At 55.7% G+C, this 10376-nt stretch overlaps 1 protein-coding gene across 1 annotated transcript in view; it reads left to right on the top strand.

The window, feature by feature from the left end:
• Window positions 1-52: 52 nt before the first annotated feature.
• The window catches only part of EXD3 (exonuclease 3'-5' domain containing 3), a 79702-nt gene continuing 69378 nt past the window's right edge, over window positions 53-10376 (top strand). Inside the window, exon 1 of the mRNA XM_024762491.1 lies at window positions 53-197. The gene's annotated coding sequence lies outside the window, so the exon portion shown is untranslated. The remainder of the gene's footprint in view (window positions 198-10376) is intronic.

Here is a 10376-nt window from a genome sequence, read left to right as displayed (position 1 = left end):
GCCCGGCTCCTCCCCCCGAGTCAACCCCGCCCCTCTGGACTTCCGCCTGGAGGTCCTCCTGCTCGCGCTTCCCGGCCCGCCGCCCACAGCTCGCCAGGCCTCGTCGGCCTTGGTGCGCTGGGGAAAGCCGTCCGGGCCCGCTGCCGACGCCGTGGCCGCGGCCGGGCCAAGGTTCCGGGAGGACCCCGCCGACTCAGGTAAGCGACCCCGGGGCGCGGGCCGAGCGTGCGAGGGGCGGGGGCTGTGGAGCATGTCCTGGGCCGTGCGCTGGCCACAATTGGTGCCCCTGGGGCCTCCCGCGCCCGCGGCCGGTGCGGGGCATGGGCACAGCTGGGAGGGCTTCGGGGGTGGGTCACTCTGGCTGGGCACAGCCAGTCTAGGACCCTGGGTCGGAGCCGGAGGGTAGGCCCGAGGCTCACGTGAGGAAGCAAGTTGTGGTCCTCCCCAGCGACCCTCTCGGGACGTCCGTCAGGGCGTCCTTCCGCCCAGGGAGACCCTTCCACTCTCCGTCGTTCCCTCAGCCGGCAGGACTGGTCCAGCCCCCACCTCCCGTGGCTGGCGCTGCCCCTGTGTGGGCAGGTGGGCCCCACGTGGTGCGGCCCGGGAGACCCTGGACGCCAAGCATAGAGCCCCTGTGTACCCTGCCCCTCCCAAGTCTCTGGTTGACCTTAAAGATAAAACAGCCAGTTATTTTATCAGCAAAATGGGTTTATTCAGGAACAGCAGAGAATTGCAACTCAGGACAAGAGGGCTACAGCGAAAACTATAGTCAAGACCAGCTAATAAACGAGAGAAATGTTACTTGACAGAGAAAAAGGAGGAAGTTGGGAGGGGCCGCTTGCAAGGAGAGCCCATTGGAGGAAACGGGGTTCAGGGTGGTGACGCTTCCCATTGGCTGGGCTGCTGCCGTCGGGGAGAAAACCTGCCTTTTCCTCTGGGTCGATGTGAGGTTCATGTCTGCCTGTTTGGGGTCTGCAGACACGATGAGTGGTGGTGTGTGAGAGCTCCCCCTTCCAGCCTTCCCGACTCCATTTTAATGAGGTTCCCTTCATTCAGTTTCACACCGTGAACACCAGAAGGTCCCCCTTCCCCTTCACGGAGAAAGAAGAAGCCTCTAGAGACGGTGCCCCTGCAGGTGGAGCGAGGTGGTGCCTGCCCACAGGGTCCTGGGGCTCCATCCCCAGGAGAGGCCGGGAGCCGCTCCTTAAAGTCGGGGGACCCCTACAGGTGCCTGGACCTCTCCCTTCTCAGCACACGCCCCACGGGCACCCCTATTTATGTCTTATTTGCTGCCATGATCTTAGCACCTGTGTTAGGTTTTTTCAGAGAGAGTGATTGTTTTTTAAGGAATTAGGTCATGCACTTGTGGGAGCTGGCAAGTCCAGAATTTTCAGCCCCGGGGTGGGCGCGGGCGGTGAGAGGCTGGAGACCCAGGGAAGAGTCTAGAGGCAGACATCCCTGTTCCTCAGGGGACCTCAGTCTTTTCTCTTAAGGCCTTCAACTGATTGGATAAGGCCCACCCACATCATGGAGAGTCTCTGCTTTACCAGTGTTGTTTTGTCTACTGACTTCAAGGTTAATTTCATCTGAAAAATACTTTCACAGCAACACGGGAGTGTACTTGACCAAATATCTGGGCACCATGGCCTTGTCGCGTTGACTCATAAAATTAACCGTCACAGCACCCAACCCTAGAAACACTCCCGTCGATGGGCTCTGCCCTTTTCCGTACTCAGGAGAGCACCCTCCAGGGTCCAGGGGAGGCTTGTGTCTTGGGAGATGTCAGAGCCCGGAGCCCAGCAGTAACACAGAGACCCAACTGCCTCTGACGCTGGACTCCTCCTTCCTCAGTTGGGCCTGTGACTCTGCTCAGTTATGGCTGAGTCTCCTCCCTGTGTGGCCCTGGGCCAGCTCCCTGTGCCTTACCTGTGCAGGCTTCCTTACCTGAGGACCAGGGACGAGGAGGATGACCCAGCAGGGCTGCTGTGAGAAGGGCCTGCCATGATGCTTGAGAAGTGCTCAAAAGGTGTCCTGGGCCGCTGTGCCCCCAAGGACCCTGCTTCCTCACCAGTGTGGGCTCAGGTTCCCAAACTGCTGGCCTGGAGGTGGGCAGGGACCGCACCACACACATGCTCCCTCCTCCCCGAATTCCCGTGTGGACGCTCCCTTCCTCTGAGCAGACCTCCCACCCCCCAGCCTCCCCGCAGCCCTGCCCGGTCCAGCCTCAGGATCCCCGCCTCCCTCGCAGCCCCAGAGGGTCCCTGAGCTCAGCTGCCCCCTCCCACCGGCCCACCTGGGGCTCTGCGTCGCTGCAGCCCTCACCCCCACCCCGTCCGTCCTTGCAGCTCACGCCCTCCCCCTGATGAGCCCCGCCCACCGGGGGCCTCTGGTGCCCGGTCCCTTCGTCCGGGCTGGAGGAGCTTGGCCTCGCCGACTGGTCTCTGTCCCCCTTGACCGTGAGCCTCAGGGGGGGTCACGCGGGCCCCGTGCGGGCACTTGCTCCTCCCCCGGCCCAGCTCCTTCCTCATCCTCGCCTTGGGGCCCCACCTCTGCCCCATCCTGCCTCCCAGCCCAGGACCCCCTGGCTCCCGGAGGAAAAGCGGCAGCTGGAAGGCGGTCCCCGCCTCCTCCCTGGGAAGGCGCCTGCTCCCGCGGGGCCCACCTGGGCCTGGCGCTGCCCCCTCGTCATCCCCACGTATCTTCCTGGGGTGCTCCCTCTAGGTATAATTTCCCCCCTCGAAACAGATGTTTGTCTTCGCATCTTGAACAAAACACTCCCCTCCTGCGTGCACACCATTTCTTTGTTCCCCTTTGCAGCGAGACTCCTTGGAAGGATTGCCAGTACTCAGCGTCTCTGTTACCTTTGCTGGCTGCTTTTTAGAAGCTACGGTATGACTCACATATCATGAAGTTCATTTTTAAAGTGTGCGATTCAGTGTTTTTGTCACATTGACAGAGTTGTGCCGCCATCACCACTAACTCATCCCGCACTGCAGTCACTCCCTGTCGCGCCGCCCCCAGCCCCTGGCAACCGGTGGTCCAGTCTCTGTGGATTTGCCTCTTTTGGACAATTCATATAAGTGGAATCATAACGCATTTGATCTGTGTCTGGCTTCTCTCCCTCGGCATCGTGGTGGAGGGTCAGTCACGTTGTAGCGTGTGTCGGTTCTTCAGTCCCTTTAAGGCAGAATCACACGCTGTTGTGGCTGTTGTGTGGACGGACCGATTTTGTTGATCCGCTGATGGGCATTAGGGTTTTGCTTGCAGTGTTTGGCTCTTGTGAATCACACTTGTGTGCACGTGTTTGTGTGGCCGTGTGTTTTCCGTTCTCTTGGGAGCCGGGTCAGGTGGTCACCGTGTGTAGCTTTTTGACTGTTTTCCCATCGTGCTTTTTACCCTGGATCCTGCTCCAGGCGGCCTTCCCACCAGGGTTCCACCCAAGCACTTGTCAGGGTTTCTGGTGGCTTCCTTGTGGCTCGTCCGCCTGTCGGTGCCTGGCCGGCCCTGCCTCTCTGCACTCACCACCCGGGGTCCCGTTGTTTGAATTACTCTCTGGGTGTTCTGTGTGCCCACTACTCTTCAACTTTTCTATTTCCATAATAAAAAGATGAAAAAAGTACCATCCCTGTGCCCGCCAGTGTACACGGATTACTATTGCGGCTCTGCTCCTAATAGCCCCAAACTGGAAACAGCCTAGATGCCCTTCAGGGGGCGCTGGTCAAACAGACTGCGTCCACACTGAGGGAGCCCACTCAGCAAAAAGGATGAGCCCTGGGCACACACAGCAACTTGTGTGCATCTCAAGGGAGTGTGCCGAGTGAACACAGACCTGGAAAGGCCAGACTGTGTGGTTCCATCTATGCAACTTGCTTGAAATGACAGATGATGTGGATGGTGATCAGATCAGCGTTCTCAGGAGTCGCTAACAGATCAGCGACTTGGGGCAGCTGTGAAAGGGCAACAGGAGGGCTCCATGGGGCTGGAGCGTTCTGGTTTTCCACTGAATCAACACAAGGTCCTGGTTGTGATTTGGGGTATATGTGTATGGGTATATGGGACATCTATTATTATTTCTTACAAGTATATGTATATCTACAGTTATCTCGAAATAAAATGTTTACTTTTTTAAAATCCTTAAGAAGATTTCAATTACAAGTTTTTCTATTTTACAGATAGCCTGAAAATTGGAGTGATTAAATGACCTCTAAGATTCTTCCAGCTCTAAAATTCAATACTTTAGAGGTTGTTTAGAAAAACTTCCTTGTATCTGAGCTAAAATCTATTGCCCAGGGGACTTCCCCGGTGGTCCAGTGGTAATGAGTGTACTTGACCAAATATCTGGGCACCATGGCCTTGTCGCGTTGACTCATAAAATTAACCGTCACAGCACCCAACCCTAGAAACACTCCCGTCGATGGGCTCTGCCCTTTTCCGTACTCAGGAGAGCACCCTCCAGGGTCCAGGGGAGGCTTGTGTCTTGGGAGATGTCAGAGCCCGGAGCCCAGCAGTAACACAGAGACCCAACTGCCTCTGACGCTGGACTCCTCCTTCCTCAGTTGGGCCTGTGACTCTGCTCAGTTATGGCTGAGTCTCCTCCCTGTGTGGCCCTGGGCCAGCTCCCTGTGCCTTACCTGTGCAGGCTTCCTTACCTGAGGACCAGGGACGAGGAGGATGACCCAGCAGGGCTGCTGTGAGAAGGGCCTGCCATGATGCTTGAGAAGTGCTCAAAAGGTGTCCTGGGCCGCTGTGCCCCCAAGGACCCTGCTTCCTCACCAGTGTGGGCTCAGGTTCCCAAACTGCTGGCCTGGAGGTGGGCAGGGACCGCACCACACACATGCTCCCTCCTCCCCGAATTCCCGTGTGGACGCTCCCTTCCTCTGAGCAGACCTCCCACCCCCCAGCCTCCCCGCAGCCCTGCCCGGTCCAGCCTCAGGATCCCCGCCTCCCTCGCAGCCCCAGAGGGTCCCTGAGCTCAGCTGCCCCCTCCCACCGGCCCACCTGGGGCTCTGCGTCGCTGCAGCCCTCACCCCCACCCCGTCCGTCCTTGCAGCTCACGCCCTCCCCCTGATGAGCCCCGCCCACCGGGGGCCTCTGGTGCCCGGTCCCTTCGTCCGGGCTGGAGGAGCTTGGCCTCGCCGACTGGTCTCTGTCCCCCTTGACCGTGAGCCTCAGGGGGGGTCACGCGGGCCCCGTGCGGGCACTTGCTCCTCCCCCGGCCCAGCTCCTTCCTCATCCTCGCCTTGGGGCCCCACCTCTGCCCCATCCTGCCTCCCAGCCCAGGACCCCCTGGCTCCCGGAGGAAAAGCGGCAGCTGGAAGGCGGTCCCCGCCTCCTCCCTGGGAAGGCGCCTGCTCCCGCGGGGCCCACCTGGGCCTGGCGCTGCCCCCTCGTCATCCCCACGTATCTTCCTGGGGTGCTCCCTCTAGGTATAATTTCCCCCCTCGAAACAGATGTTTGTCTTCGCATCTTGAACAAAACACTCCCCTCCTGCGTGCACACCATTTCTTTGTTCCCCTTTGCAGCGAGACTCCTTGGAAGGATTGCCAGTACTCAGCGTCTCTGTTACCTTTGCTGGCTGCTTTTTAGAAGCTACGGTATGACTCACATATCATGAAGTTCATTTTTAAAGTGTGCGATTCAGTGTTTTTGTCACATTGACAGAGTTGTGCCGCCATCACCACTAACTCATCCCGCACTGCAGTCACTCCCTGTCGCGCCGCCCCCAGCCCCTGGCAACCGGTGGTCCAGTCTCTGTGGATTTGCCTCTTTTGGACAATTCATATAAGTGGAATCATAACGCATTTGATCTGTGTCTGGCTTCTCTCCCTCGGCATCGTGGTGGAGGGTCAGTCACGTTGTAGCGTGTGTCGGTTCTTCAGTCCCTTTAAGGCAGAATCACACGCTGTTGTGGCTGTTGTGTGGACGGACCGATTTTGTTGATCCGCTGATGGGCATTAGGGTTTTGCTTGCAGTGTTTGGCTCTTGTGAATCACACTTGTGTGCACGTGTTTGTGTGGCCGTGTGTTTTCCGTTCTCTTGGGAGCCGGGTCAGGTGGTCACCGTGTGTAGCTTTTTGACTGTTTTCCCATCGTGCTTTTTACCCTGGATCCTGCTCCAGGCGGCCTTCCCACCAGGGTTCCACCCAAGCACTTGTCAGGGTTTCTGGTGGCTTCCTTGTGGCTCGTCCGCCTGTCGGTGCCTGGCCGGCCCTGCCTCTCTGCACTCACCACCCGGGGTCCCGTTGTTTGAATTACTCTCTGGGTGTTCTGTGTGCCCACTACTCTTCAACTTTTCTATTTCCATAATAAAAAGATGAAAAAAGTACCATCCCTGTGCCCGCCAGTGTACACGGATTACTATTGCGGCTCTGCTCCTAATAGCCCCAAACTGGAAACAGCCTAGATGCCCTTCAGGGGGCGCTGGTCAAACAGACTGCGTCCACACTGAGGGAGCCCACTCAGCAAAAAGGATGAGCCCTGGGCACACACAGCAACTTGTGTGCATCTCAAGGGAGTGTGCCGAGTGAACACAGACCTGGAAAGGCCAGACTGTGTGGTTCCATCTATGCAACTTGCTTGAAATGACAGATGATGTGGATGGTGATCAGATCAGCGTTCTCAGGAGTCGCTAACAGATCAGCGACTTGGGGCAGCTGTGAAAGGGCAACAGGAGGGCTCCATGGGGCTGGAGCGTTCTGGTTTTCCACTGAATCAACACAAGGTCCTGGTTGTGATTTGGGGTATATGTGTATGGGTATATGGGACATCTATTATTATTTCTTACAAGTATATGTATATCTACAGTTATCTCGAAATAAAATGTTTACTTTTTTAAAATCCTTAAGAAGATTTCAATTACAAGTTTTTCTATTTTACAGATAGCCTGAAAATTGGAGTGATTAAATGACCTCTAAGATTCTTCCAGCTCTAAAATTCAATACTTTAGAGGTTGTTTAGAAAAACTTCCTTGTATCTGAGCTAAAATCTATTGCCCAGGGGACTTCCCCGGTGGTCCAGTGGTAAAGAATCCACCTTCCAATACAGGGGACACAGGTTCGAGCCCTGGTGGGGGAACTAAGATCCCACGTGCTGTGGAGCAACTAAGCCCGTGCGCCACAACTACTGAGCTTGTACGGCCACAACTACAGAGTCCATGGACCACAACTAGAGAGAGAAAACCTGCACGCCACAACTAGAGAGAAGCCTGAGCGCCACAAGGAAGACCCCACGTGGCCAAAAATATAAATAAATAAACTCTATTCCCCAGTAGCTGTGGAGGTGCCTGGGGCGGCTGTGGCCCAGAGAGCCCCAAGCCAGCCTTGGTCAGGACACTGGCCGCTGCCGCAGGTGAGAACTTCCCAGGATCCTCCTTCATGGGGGTGTGGCTGCTGAGATTGGTAGGATCCCGTGATTCGTAAATCAGTAGAGGCCGGCACAGGGGCCGTGTCCTGAGTGAGGACAAGACTCAGTGGCCAGCTTGGCGCTGGAACTTACTTCCAGAAGAGTTCAGTAACTGGTTGGTTCTGGAGCACAGATGTCAATCAGATGGGCAGGAGCTGGGTACTTGGGAATTGGTTTTCGCCCAGTACAAAGAATTTTTGTCTTCTTTTTAAACAATGGGCACTTCCAAGAAAAAACAAAATGCCACGTAAGATTTTCCCTCAGGAAATAAAAACAGGCTCAGATGCGATAGGGGCACTTGGTGTCCAAGGCCAGCCTTGTGGGTCTGGGTCCCCCCGGGCTGTGTCCATCGCACAAGGCCACGGAGAGCCTCCCAACTCAGAGCTCGGCGATCACGCTTCTCCCCAGGGCTCAGCCGGGGCACTGGGCGGGTCATCAGACCCACCGCTTCAGGTGTTTACAGGCTGCCAACGTGAACACGTTTGCCAAGGACCCTGCCCCCGCCCCCGCCAAGAGGTCTTAAAGAAGAAAAGTGCGAATGACAAGGAACGGCGGCCTTCGGACAAGAGCAGGGCCCCTCCAGCCAGGGCAGCCCACACTCCAGGGAAGCCACGCACACAGCAAGTGGCTCCAGGTAAATCTCCCTGGAGGGTCAGAGTTGAAAGGAGAATGTAAAACAGGAGACTTTCAGTTCTGTCCTGTAGGATCCCATGGCGAAGGGCTGCATCCTACGGGGGGCTGGGTGTCTGGGTGCATCGGACCTGGAAGCACCTGGGCACCCGTCTCTGCTTTCGCGGACGGGGACCCCTGCGGTTTCAGACCAGAGACTGTGCTGCTGGTCCCTGAGCTAATGTCCACTCGCAGCCCCCCGCACGGCCCCCGGCGTCCTGCCCCGGGACGGCTACCCTGCAGGCCGGGGCCTGTCCCTGAGCAAGGGGAAGCCAGACGCTAGAAACTTCGAGCAGACCGGCAGCGACGAGCCTGTAATACAGAACCAGAGCTTGTGAAGGAGAGCTCATCGCGTGGAGTAATCGCCGGAGCCAGCGACTGCTGCGGCTCCCAAACCCCAGGGGTGAGGGCCAGTCCGGGGGGCTTCCACCTCCCAAGGAAGGAGGGCCAGCCGGAGGGAAGAGGGACGTCTGGGCTATCACGACAAAAGGCAGGTCCAAGAAGCCTGCGTTTAACCAGAAGGCATTCGTCTGCAGTGGGGAAGGAAACCGTGTCCCTGAAGTCAAAACCAAGAAACAAAAGGCAGTAGAGGGAGTTAATAAAGAGAAAAGCTTGGAAGGAAATCACGCCATTTGCAGCAACATGGATGGACCTAGAGATGATCACGCGAAGTGAAGTCAGTCAGGCAGGAAGGCAAGTATCGTGTGGTCTCACTTGTATGTGGAATCTGAAGGGTGCAAGTGAACTTACTTACGAAACAGAAACAGACTCACAGACACAGAAAACAAACTTGTGTTTACCAAAGGGAGAAGGTGGGGGGGGGTAAATTAGGGGTTTCGGATTAACATATACACACTACTGTATTTAAGATAGATAAGCAACAAGGCCCTACTGTATAGCACAGGGAACTATATTCAATGTCTTATGATAACCTGTAATAGAAAAGAATCTGAAAAAATATATATAACTCAAAAAAAGGAGAAAGCTTAATTAAATAATGAAATCAGGAGGTACAAAACCCAAAACCAGTTCTTTGTGTTTTTGTTTTGTTTTGTTTTGGCACACGAAGCAGCTTGTGGGATCTTAGTTCCCTGACCAAGGATCCATCCCAGGCCCTCGGCAGTGAAAGCAACGAGTCCTAACCACTGGACCGCCAGGGAATTCCCCAAAATCTAGTTTTTTGAAAAGACCAATGAACTAAACTTTTGATAAAACTAATTAAGGGAAAACAAAAGAGAAGTAAAAACTTGCTGAACGTTCATGAAAGGTGAGAACCACACACGTAAACAAGATTTACACCGAACGCCCTGATGTTATGGTAATAAATGTGAAAACCTCCTCAAGAAATCAAGGCCTCCTATCAGAACGGGCCTGGGGGAAGCAGGAGACTGGAGCAGGCAATGAGCAGAGAGCAGATGGACTCAGAAGTTCCCGCCGTCTGGGACGTGGGCCCCCGGGCTCCCCACCAGTCCTGGCTGCAGCCCCAGGACCCTGAGTCAGGACCACTGGCCGCCGCTTGAGACAGCACATGTGTCTGGTGGTCACGGACAGCCAGCGACTCAAGCGGCCGGCTCTGCCGCTCAGACCCCCGGGCATCCGGGTGGGCGGGTGGCTGGCATCCCCTGTAACTTAAGATTCCATATAGTTTATTTTAACTTTTAAGAATAACATCTGTGGTTTGATTTCTTTTTCATGAATACAAAGCGGAGTGTGTTCATTGTATAATATTTAGAAAACGCAAAAAGTAAAAGAGAAAACCCAGAGGACTGGCGGGTGCCCCCCGCTGCCGAGTGGGTTGAGGCCCACGGGCCTTTGTCCCGACGTGGCCGCTTTGGTGACACACAGCTTCGTGACACGCTGGAAGGATTTGTCCCCGTGACATTAAATATTTAATGTAAAATGTGGTTTTTAAGTAGCCATTCGTCATTCCTCCGATTTCTACCTCGTTTTTGGTCGTCAGGAGGCCCTCAGTCAGAGCAGGCAGGGAGCAGGAAAGCCCACCCGAATGGCGGTGACCCCTGACCTCTACCCCCTGCCCCCACTGCAGTCTGGCACCCGGTGAGAACGGGTCCCGAAGAGCCTTCTGGCCGAGACTCCCAGGGCTGGTTCCTTTGTGCTGCGGGAGAAACTCGACTCAGTGTGACACCATCGCAGTGACCCTTGGTGTTTAAAGTTGGCGACCTTAATTTTTAAAGAAAGGAACAATCGTTAAGTCAAATCAGTAAGTTAAAAATCACACCTCTGGCATGGAGGGACTAAGAGATCGACCGGTGTTGGCAAGAACTCGGGGGGGGGGGTGGGGCTTAG

Source organism: Neophocaena asiaeorientalis, unplaced genomic scaffold, assembly GCF_003031525.2.
Source record: "Neophocaena asiaeorientalis asiaeorientalis breed wild unplaced genomic scaffold, Neophocaena_asiaeorientalis_V1.1 scaffold78, whole genome shotgun sequence".
NCBI classification, from domain to species: domain Eukaryota; kingdom Metazoa; phylum Chordata; class Mammalia; order Artiodactyla; family Phocoenidae; genus Neophocaena; species Neophocaena asiaeorientalis.
Note: the sequence above shows the minus strand (reverse complement) of the source record. Positions and strands in the feature narration are given on the sequence as shown.